The sequence below is a fragment of the Panulirus ornatus genome, chromosome 14 (assembly GCF_036320965.1).
Source record: "Panulirus ornatus isolate Po-2019 chromosome 14, ASM3632096v1, whole genome shotgun sequence".
NCBI lineage: Eukaryota > Metazoa > Arthropoda > Malacostraca > Decapoda > Palinuridae > Panulirus > Panulirus ornatus.
In genome coordinates this window covers 40,711,939-40,724,770 of record NC_092237.1, presented here as the reverse complement: position 1 = coordinate 40,724,770, position 12,832 = coordinate 40,711,939, and the positions used below count along the sequence as shown (strand labels likewise).

General features: G+C 39.7%; 1 pseudogene; it reads left to right on the top strand.

Annotated features, from left to right (window-relative positions):
• LOC139753537 (large ribosomal subunit protein uL30 pseudogene) overlaps positions 1 to 11,986 on the top strand; it is a 30,314-nt pseudogene extending 18,328 nt beyond the window's left edge.
• Positions 11,987 to 12,832: the final 846 nt, after the last annotated feature.

Below are 12,832 nucleotides of genomic sequence, written 5' to 3'. Positions count from 1 at the left end.
AACTCCTTCCAAACATCTTAAATTCTCCCTAAAATTTAATGATCTCTCTCACCCCAACTCTCATTTCCCCTCTTTTTCATCTCCTGTACCTTTCCCTTGACCTCTTGCCTCTTTCTGTTATACATCGAGTAAGTAATGAAAGGGTAAGAGAGATGTGTGGTAATAAAAAGAGTGTGGTTAAGAGAGCAGAAGAGGGTGCATTGAAATGGTTTAGTCACATGGAGAGAAAGAGTGAGGAAGGATTGACTAACAGGATATATGTGTCAGAGGTGGAGGGAACGAGAAGAAGTGGGAGACCAAATTGGAAGTGGAAATGATGGAGTGAAAAAGATTTTGAGCGATCGGGGCCTGAACATGCAGGAGGGTGAAAGTCGTGCAAGGAATAGAGTGGATTGGAGCGATGTGGTATACCGGAGTCAAGGTGCTGTCAATAGATTGAACCAGAGCATATGAAGCGTCTGGGGTAAACCATGGAAAGTTTTGTGGGGCCTGGATGTAGAAAAAGAGCTATGGTTTCGGTGCATTTTACATGACAGGCAGAGAATGAGTGTGAACGAATGTGGCCTTTGTTGTCTTTTCCTAGCCCTACCTCCCGCGCGTGCGGGGGCAGGGGGTTATTTCAAGTGTGGCGGGTTGGCGACAGGAATGAATAAAGGCAGCAAGTATGAATTACGTACATGTGTACATATGCATATGTCTGTGTATGTATATATGTGAATAGTTAAATGAATAGGTATGTATATGTGCGTGTGTGTACGTGTATGTATACACATGTGTATGTGGGTGGGTTTGGCCATTCTTACGTCTGTTTCCTTGCGCTACCTCGCCAACGTGGTAGAGCGACAAAGTGTAATATATATATATATATGTATGTATATATATATATATATATATATATATATATATATATATATATATATATATATATATATATATATATATTATATATATATATATATATATATATATATATTTTTTTTTTTGCTTTGTCGCTGTCTCCCGCGTTTGCGAGGTAGCGCAAGGAAACAGACGAAGGAAATGGCCCAACCCCCCCCCATACACATGTATATACATACGTCCACACACGCAAATATACATACCTACACAGCTTTCCATGGTTTACCCCAGACACTTCACATGCCTTGATTCAATCCGCTGACAGCACGTCAACCCCGGTATACCACATCGCTCCAATTCACTCTATTCCTTGCCCTTCTTTCACCCTCCAGCATGTTCAGGCCCCGATCACACAAAATCTTTTTCACTCCATCTTTCCACCTCCAATTTGGTCTCCCACTTCTCCTCGTTCCCTCCACCTCCGACACATATATCCTCTTGGTCAGTCTTTCCTTACTCATTCTCTCCATGTGCCCAAACCATTTCAAAACACCCTCTTCTGCTCTCTCAACCACGCTCTTTTTATTTCCAAACATCTCTCTTACCCTTACATTACTTATTCGATCAAACCACCTCACACCACACATTGTCCTCAAACATCTCATTTCCAGCACATCCATCCTCCTGCGCACAACTCTATCCATAGCCCACGCCTCGCAACCATACAACATTGTTGGAACCACTATTCCTTCAAACATACCCATTTTTGCTTTCCGAGATAATGTTCTCGACTTCCACACATTCTTCAAGGCTCGCAGGATTTTCGCCCCCTCCCCCACCCTATGATCCACTTCCGATTCCATGGTTCCATCCGCTGCCAGATCCACTCCCAGATATCTAAAACACTTTACTTCCTCCAGTTTTTCTCCATTTAAACTTACCTCCCAATTGACTTGACCCTCAACCCTACTGTACCTAATAACCTTGCTCTTATTCACATTTACTCTTAACTTTCTTCTTTCACACACTTTACCAAACTCAGTCACCAGCTTCTGCAGTTTCTCACATGAATCAGCCACCAGCGCTGTATCATCAGCGAACAACAACTGACTCACTTCCCAAGCTCTCTCATCCACAACAGACTTCATACTTGCCCCTCTTTCCAAAACTCTTGCATTCACCTCCCTAACAACCCCATCCATAAACAAATTAAACAACCATGGAGACATCACACACCCCTGACGCAAACCTACATTCACTGAGAACCAATCACTTTCCTCTCTTCCTACACGTACACATGCCTTACACCCTCGATAAAAACTTTTCACTGCTTCTAACAACTTGCCTCCCACACCATATATTCTTAATACCTTCCACAGAGCATCTCTATCAACTCTATCATATGCCTTCTCCAGATCCATAAATGCTACATACAAATCCATTTGCTTTTCTAAGTATTTCTCACATACATTCTTCAAAGCAAACACCTGATCCACACATCCTCTATCACTTCTGAAACCACACTGCTCTTCCCCAATCTGATGCTCTGTACATCCCTTCACCCTCTCAATCAATACCCTCCCTATAAAATTTACCAGGAATACTCAACAAACTTATACCTCTGTAATTTGAGCACTCACTCTTATCCCCTTTGCCTTTGTACAATGGCACTATGCACGCATTCCGCCAATCCTCAGGACCTCTCTATGAGTCATACATACATTAAATAACCTTACCAACCAGTCAATAATACAGTCACCCCCTTTTTTGATAAATTCCACCGCAATACCATCCAAACCTGCTGCCTTGCCGGCTTTCATCTACCGCAAAGCTTTTACTACCTCTTCTCTTATTACCAAATCATTTTCCCTAACCCTCTCACTTTGCACACCACCTCGACCAAAACACCCTATATCTGCCACTCTATCATCAAACACATTCAACAAACCTTCAAAATACTCACTCCATCTCCTTCTCACATCACCACTACTTGTTATCACCTCCCCATTTGCGCCATTCACTGAAGTTCCCATTTGTTCCCTTGTCTTACTCACTTTATTTACCTCCTTCCAGAACATCTTTTTATTCTCCCTAAAATTTAATGATACTCTCTCACCCCAACTCTCATCTGCCCTCTTTTTCACCTCTTGCACCTTTCTCTTGACCTCCTGTCTCTTTTTTTTATACATCTCCCACTCAATTGCATATATATATATATATATATATATATATATATATATATATATATATATATATATATATATATATATATATATATATATATATATATATATATATATGTATATATATATATATGATCCCTGGGGATAGGGGAGAAAGAATACTTCCCACGTATTCCCTGCGTGTCGTAGAAGGCGACTAAAAGGAGAGGGAGCGGGGGGCTGGAAATCCTCCCCTCTCATTATTTTTTTTTTTAATTTTCCAAAAGAAGGAACAGAGAAGGGGGCCAGGTGAGGATATTCCCTCAAAGGCCCAGTCCTCTGTTCTTAACGCTACCTCGCTAACGCGGGAAATGTCGAATAGTTTGAAAGAAAAGAAAGATATATATATATATATATATATATATATATATATATATATATATATATATATATATATATATATATATATATATATATATATATCATTAATTTTGCTTTGTCGCTGTCTCCCGCGTTAGCGAGGTAATGTAAGGAAACAGAAGAAAGAATGGCCCAACCTACCCACATACCTATGTATATACATACACGTTCATACACACAAATATACATACATATAAATCTTAACGTATAAATACATATACACACACAGACATATACATATATACACATGTACATAATTCATACTGTCTGCCTTTATTCATTCCCATCGCCACACCCGCCACACATGAAAAAAACAACTAACGCCTTATGCACGTGTGCCAGGTAGCGGTAGGAAAAGACAACAAAGGCCTCATTCGTTCACACTCAGTCTCTAGCTGTCATGTTATAATGCACCAAAACCACAGCTCCCTTTCCACATCCAGGCCCCTCAGAACTTTCCATGGTTTACCCCAGACGCTTCACATGCCCTGGTTCAATCCATTTACAGCACATCAACCCCGATATACCACATCGTTCCAAATCACTCTATTCCTTGAACGCCTTTCACCCTCCTGCATGTTCAGGGCCCGATAACTCAAAATCTTTTTCACTCCATCTTTTCCACCTCCAATTTGGTGTCCCATTTCTACTCATTCCCTCCACCTCTGACACATATATACTCTTGGTCAATATCTCCTCACTCATTCTCTCCATGTGACCAAACCATTTCAAAACACCCTCTTCTGCTCTCGTAACCACACTCTTTTTATCACCACACATCTCTCTTACCCTTTCATTACTTACTCGATCAAATCATCTCACCAAATATTCTCCTCAAACATCTCATTTCCAGCACATCCACCCTCCTCCGCACAGCTCTATCTATAACCAACATCTCGCAACCATACAACATTGTTGGAACCACTATTCCTTCAAACATACCCATTGTTGCTTTCCGAGATAACGTTCTCGACTTCCACACATTCTTCAAGGCTCCCAGAACTTTCGTCCCCTCCCCCACCCTATGATTCACTTCCGCTTCCATGATCCCATCCATTGCCAAATCCACTCCCAGATATCTAAAACACTTCACTTCCTCCAGTTTTTCTCCATTCAAACTTACCTCCCAATTGACTTGTCCCTCAACCCTACTGTACCTAATAACCTTGCTCTTATTCACATTTACTCTCAGCGTTCTTCTTTCACACACTTTACCAAACTCACTCACCAGCTTCTGCAGTTCCTCACACGAATCAGCCACCAGCGATATATCATCAGCGAACAACAACTGACTCACTTTCCAAGCTCTCTCATCCACAACAGACTACACACTTGCAACTCTTTCCAAAACTCTAGAATTCACCTCCCTTACAACCACATCCATAAACAAATTAAACAACCATGGAGACAACACACACCCCTGCCGCAAACTTACATTCACTGAGAACCAATCACTTTCCTCTCTTCCTACACGTACACATGCCTTACATCATCGATAAATACTTTTCACTGCTTCTAACAATTTGCCTCCCATACCATTTATTCTTAATACCTTCCACAGACCATTTCTATCAACTTTATCATATTCCTTCTCAAGATCCATAAATTCTACATACAAATCCATTTGCTTTTCTAAGTATTTCTTCCATACATTCTTCAAACACCTGATCCACACATCCTCTACCACTTCTGAAACCACACTGCTCTTCCCCAGTTTGATGATCTGTACATGCCTTCACCCTCTGTATCAGTACCCTCCCACAAAATTTCCGAGGAATACTCAACAAACTTATACCTCTGTAATTTGAGCACTCACTTTTATTCCCTTTGCCTTTGTACAATGCCACTATGCAAGCATTTCGCTAATCCTCAGACACCTCACCGTTAGTCATACATACATTAAATAACCTTACCAACCAGTCAACAATACAGTCACCCCCTTTTTTAATAAATGCCACTGCAATACCATCTAAACCCGATGTCCTGCCGGCTTTCATCATCCGCAAAGCTTTTACTACCCTTTCTCAGTTTACCAAATCATTCTCCCTAACCCTCTCACTTTCCACATCACCTCAACCAAAACACCCTATATCTGCAACTCTATCATCAAACACATTCAACAAACCGTTAAAATACTCCGTCTCGTTCTCACATCACCACTTCTTATTATCACCTCCCCATTAGCCCTTTTCACTGAAATTCCCATTTGCTCCCTTGTCTTACGCACTTTATTTACCTCCTTCCAAAACACCTTTTTATTCTCCCTAAAATCAAATGATACTCTCTCACACCAACTCTCATTTACCCTCTTTTTTCACATCTTGCACCTTTCTCTTAACCTCCTGCCGCTTTCTTTTATACATCTCCCTGTGATTTGCATTATTTCCCTGCAAAAATCGTCCAAATGCCTCTCTCTTCTCTTTCACGAATAATCTTACTTCTACATCCCACCACTCAATACCCTTTCTAATCTGCCTACCTCCCACGCTTCTCATAACACAAGCATCTTTTGCGCGAGCCATCACTACTTCCCTAAATACATCCCATTCCTCCCCCACTCCCCTTACTTCCATTGTTCTCACCTTTTTCCATTCTGTACTCAGTCTCTCCTGGTACTTCCTCAGATAAGTCTCCTTCCAAAGCTCACTCACTCTCACCATTCTCTTCACCCCAACAGTCTCTCTTCTTTTCTGAAAACCTCTACAAATCTTCACCTTAGCCTCCACAAAATGATGATCAGACATTCCTGCAGTTGCACCTCTCAGCACATTAACATCCATATGTCTCTCTTTCGCACGCTTATGAATTAACGCGTAATCCAATAATGCTCTCTGGCCATCTCTCCTACTTACATATGTATACTTACGTATATATCTCTCTTTTTAAACCAGGTATTCCTAATCCTCAATATATATATATATTTTTTTTTTTCAAACTATTCGCCATTTCCCGCATCAGCAAGGTAGCGTTAAGAACAGAGGACTGGGCCTCTGAGGGAACATCCTCACCTGGCCCCCTTCTATGTTCCTTTTTTTGGAAAAAAAAAAAAAAAAAGAGGGGGGGAGGATTTCCAGCCCCCCGCTCCCTCCCCTTTTAGTCGCCTTATACATATATATATATATATATATATATATATATATATATATATATATATATATATATATATATATATATATATATATTTTTTTTTTTTTTTTTTTTTGTCGCTGTCTCCCGCGTTTGCGAGGTAGCGCAAGGAAACAGACGAAACAAATGACCCCACCCCCCCCCCCCCATACACATGTACATACACACGTCCACACACGCAAATATACATACCTACACAGCTTTCCATGGTTTACCCCAGACGCTTCACATGCCTTGATTCAATCCACTGACAGCACGTCAACCCCTGTATACCACATCGCTCCAATTCACTCTATTCCTTGCCCTCCTTTCACCCTCCTGCATGTTCAGGCCCCGATCACACAAAATCTTTTTCACTCCATCTTTCCACCTCCAATTTGGTCTCCCTCTTCTCCTCGTTCCCTCCACCTCCGACACATATATCCTCTTGGTCAATCTTTCCTCACTCATTCTCTCCATGTGCCCAAACCATTTCAAAACACCCTCTTCTGCTCTCTCAACCACGCTCTTTGTATTTCCACACATCTCTCTTACCCTTACGTTACTTACTCCATCAAACCACCTCACACCACACATTGTCCTCAAACATCTCATTTCCAGCACATCCATCCTCCTGCGCACATCTCTATCCATAGCCCACGCCTCGCAACCATACAACATTGTTGGAACCACTATTCCTTCAAACATACCCATTTTTGCTTTCCGAGATAATGTTCTCGACTTCCACACATTTTTCAAGGCTCCCAAAATTTTCGCCCCCTCCCCCACCCTATGATCCACTTCCGCTTCCAAGGTTCCATCCGCTGACAGATCCACTCCCAGATATCTAAAACACTTCACTTCCTCCAGTTTTTCTCCATTCAAACTCACCTCCCAATTGACTTGACCCTCACCCCTACTGTACCTAATATATATATATATATATATATATATATATATATATATATATATATATATATATATATATATATATATATATATATATATATATATATATATATATATATATATATATATATATATATATATATATATATATATATATATATATATATATATATATATATATATATATAATATATATATATATATATATATATATATATATATATATATATATATATATATATATATATATATATATATATATATATATATATATATATATATATATATATATATATATTTATACATATATGTATTTATACATATATATATATATATATATATATATATATATATATATATATATATATATATATATATATATATATATATATGTATATATATATATATATATAATATATATATATATATATATATATATATATATATATATATATATATATATATATATATATATATATATATATATATATATATATATTTATACATATATGTATTTATACATATATATATATATATATATATATATATATATATATATATATATATATATATATATATATATATATATATATATATATATATATATATATATATATATATATATATCCCGAGTTACCGAGGTAGCGCAAGGAAACAGACGAAAGAATGGCCCAACACACCCACATACACAAGTATACACATACACGTCGACACAGGCAATTATACATACCTATACATCTCAATGTATACATATATACACACACACACAGACATATACATAAATACACATGTACATAATTCATACTGTCTGCCTTTATTTATTACCATCGCCACCTCGCTACACATGGAGAAACAACCCCCTCCCCCCTCATGTGTGCGAAGCAGCGCTAGGAAAAGACAACAAAGGCCTCATTCGTTCACACTCAGTCTCTAGCTGTCATGTAATAATGTACCGAAACCACAGCTCCATTTCCACATCCAGACCCCACACAACTTTCCATGGTTTACTCCAGACGCTTCACATGCCCTGGTTCGATCCATTGTCAGCACGTCGACCAAGGTATACCACATCGTTCCAATTCACTCTATTCCTTGCACGCCTTTCATCCCCCTGCATATTCAGGCCACAATAACTCAAAATCTTTTTCACTCCATCTTTCCACCTAGAATTTGGTCTCCCACTCCTCCTCGTTCCCTCCACCTCTGACACATATATCCTCTTGGTCAATCTTTCCTCACTCATTCTCTTAATGTGACCAAACCATTTCAAAACACCCTCTTCTGCTCTCTCATCCACACTCTTCCTATTTCCACACATCTCTCTTACCCTTACATTACTTAGTCGATCAAACCATCTCACACCACATATTGTCCTCAAACATCTCATTTCCTGCACATCCACCGTCCCACGCACAACTCTATCCATAACCCACGCCTCGCAACCATACAACATTGTTGGAGCCACTATTCAATCAAACATACCCATTTTTGCTTTCCTAGATAAAGTTCTCGACTTCCAAACAGTCTTCAAGGCTCCCAGAATTTTCGCCCCCCCCCCCCCCCCCCCCCCCCCCCACCCGATGATACACTTCCGCTTCCATGGTTACATCACCTGCTAGATCCACTCTCAGATATCTAAATCACTTTACTTCCTCCAGTTCTTCTCCATTCAGACTTACCTCCCAATTGACTTGACCCTCAACCCTAATGTACCTAATAACCTTGCTCTTATTCACATTTACTCTTAACTTTCTTCTTTCACACACTTTACTAAACTCAGTCACCAGCTTCTGCAGTTTCTCACATGAATCAGCCACCAGCGCTGTATCATCATCAAACAACAACTGACTCACTGCCCAAGGTCTCTCATCCAAAACAGACTGCATACTTACCTATCTTTCCAAAACTCTTGCATTCACCTCCCTAACAACCCCATCCATAAACAAATTAAACAACCATGGAGACATCACACACCCCTGCCGCAAACCTACATTCACTGAGAACCAATCGCTTTCCTCTCTTCCTACACGCAAACATGCCTTACATCCGCGATAAAATCTTTTCACTGCATCTAACAACCTTCCTCCGACACCATATATTCTTAATACCTTCCACAGATCATCTCTATCAACTCTATCATATGCCTTCTCCAGATCCATAAATGCTACATACAAATCCATTTGCTTTTCTAAGTATTTCGAACATACATTCATCAAAGCAAACACCTGATCCACACATCCTCTACCACTTCTGAAACCACACTGCTCTTCCCCAATCTGATGCTCTGTACATGCCTTCACCCTCTCAATCAATACCTTCCCATATAATTTACTAGGAATACTCAACAAACTTATACCTCTGTAATTTTAGCACTCACTCTTATCCCCTTTGCCTTTGTACAATGGCACTATGCAAGCATTCCGCCAATCCTCATGTACCTCACCATGAATCATACATACATTAAATAACCTTAACAATACAGTCACCCCCTTTTTTAATACATTACACTGCAATACCATCCAAACCTGCTGCCTTCCCAGCTGTCATCTTCCGCAAAGCATTTACTACCTCTTCTCTTATTACCAAATCATTTTCCCTAACCCTCTCACTTTGCACACCAACTGAAACAAAACACCCTATATCTGCCAATCTATCATCAAACACATTCAACAAACCTTCAAAATACTCACTCCATCTCCTTCTCACATCACCACTACTTGTTATCACCTCCCCATTAGTCCCCTTCACTGAAGTCCCCATTTCCTCCCTTGTCTAACGCACTTTATTTACCTCCATCCCAAATATCTTTTTATTCTCCCTAAAATTTAATGATACTCTCACCCCAACTCTCATTTGCCCTCTTTTTCACCTCTTGCACCTTTCTCTTGACCTCCTGCCTCTTTCTTTTATACATCTCCCACTCATATGCATTTTTTCCCCGCAAAAATCGTCCAAATGCCTCTCTCTTCTCTTTCACTAATAATCTTACTTCTTCATCCCACCACTCACTACCCTTTCTAATCAACCCACCTCCCACTCTTCTCATGCCACAAGCATCTTTTGCACAATCCATCACTGATTCCTTAAATACATCCCATTCTTCCGCCACTCCCCTTACTTCCATTGTTCTCACCTTCTTCCATTCTGTACTCAGTCTCTCCTGGTACTTCCTCACACAAGTCTCCTTCCCAAGCTCACTTACTCTCACCACCCTCTATATATATATATATATATATATATATATATATATATATATATATATATATATATATATATATTCTTTCAAACTATTCGCCATTTCCCGCGTTAGCGAGGTAGCGTTAAGAACAGAGAACTGGGCCTTTGAGGTAATATCCTCACCTGGCCCCCTTCTCTGTTCCTTCTTTTGGAAAATTAAAAAAAAGAAAAATAATGAGAGGGGAGGATTTCCAGCCCCCCCCCCCCCCCCCCCCCCCGCTCCCTCCCCTTTTAGTCGCCTTCTACGACACGCAGGGAATACGTGGGAAGTATTCTTTCTCCCCTATCACCATGGATATATATATATATATATATATATATATATATATATATATATATATATATATATATATATATATATATATATATATATATATAGTATATATATATATATATTTTATATATTCATTTATTCATTTTGCTTTGTCGCTGTCTCCCGGGCTTGCGAGGTACCTCAACGAAGCAGACGAAAGAAATGGCTCAACCCACCCCTATACACACGTATATACATACACATCCACACACGCAAATATACATACCTATACATCTCAATGTACACATATATATACACACACAGATATATACATATGTACACATGTACATAATTCATACTGTCTGCCTTTATTTATTCCTATTGCCACCTCGCCACACATGGAATAACAACCCCCTCCCCACTCAAGTGCGCGAGGTAGCGCTAGGAAAAGACAACAAAGGCCCCATTCGTTAACACTCAGTCTCTAGCTGTCATGTAATAATGCCCGAAACCATTAGGGGAGAAAGAATAATTCCTCACGTGTCGTAGAAGGCGACTAAAGGAGACGGGAGTGGGGGGCCTGAAACCCTCCCGTCCTTGTATTTTTTTAACTTTCTAAAATGGGAAACAGAAGAAGGAGTCACGCAGGGAGTGCTCATCCTCCTCGAAGGCTCAGATTGGGGTGTCTAAATGTGTGTAGATTTAACCAAGATGAGAAAAAAGGAGAGATAGCTGGTATGTTTGAGGATTGGAACCTGGATGTTTTACCTCTGAGTGAAACGAAGGTCAAGGATAAAGTGGAAGGGTGGTTGGGGAATGTCTTTGGAGTAAAGTCAGGGGTTAGTGAGAGGACAAGAGCAAGGGAAGGAGTGGCACTACTCCTGAAACATTAGTGGCGGCAGTAGGTGACAGAGTGTAAGAAAGTAACTCTAGATGGATATGGGTAAAACTGAAAGTGGATGGAGAGAGATGGGTGATTATTGGTGCTTATGCACCTGGGCATGAAAAGAAAGATCATGAAAGGCAAGTGTTTTGGGAGCAGCTGAGTGACTGTGTTAGTTGATTTGATGCACGTTACCGGGTTATAGTGATGGGTGACTTGGATGCAAAGGTGAGTAATGTGGCAGTTGAGGGAATAATTGGTATACATGGGGTGTTCAGTGTTGTAAATGGAAATGGTGAAGAGCTTGTAGATTTATGTTCTGAAAAAGGACTGGGAATTGAGAATACACGGTTTAAAAAGAGAGATATATACATAAGTATGGATATGTAAGTAGGAGAGATGGCCAGAGAGCATTAATGGATTACGTGTTAATTCATAAGCGCGCGTAAGACAGACTTTTGGATGTTAATGTGCTGAAAGGTTCAACTGGAGGGATTCTGATTATTACCTTGTGGAGGCGAATGCAAAGATTTGTAAGGTTTTTCAGAAAAGAAGAGAGAATGTTGGGGTGAAGAGGGTGGTGAGAGTAAGTGAGCTTGGGAAGGAGACTTATGAGAGGAAGTACCAGAAGAGACTGAGTACAGAATGGAAAAAGGTGAGAACAATGGAAGTAAGGGGAGTGGGGGAGGAATGGGATGTATTTAGGGAATCAGTGATGGATTGCGCAAAAGATGCTTGTGGCATGAGAAGCGTGGGAGATGGGCAGATTAGAAAGGGTATTGAATGGTGGGATGAAGAATTAAGATTATTCGTGAAAGAGAAGAGAGAGGCATTAGGACGATTTTTGCAGAGAAATGATGCAAATGATAATACAAATGACAGGGAGATGTATAAAAGGAAGCAAAGTGGGTGTGCAAAGTGAGAGGGTTAGGGAAAATGATTTGGTAAACAGAGAAGAGGTAGTAAAAGCTTTGCGGAAGATAAAAGCCGGCAAGGCAGCAGGTTTGGATGGTATTGCAGTGGAAT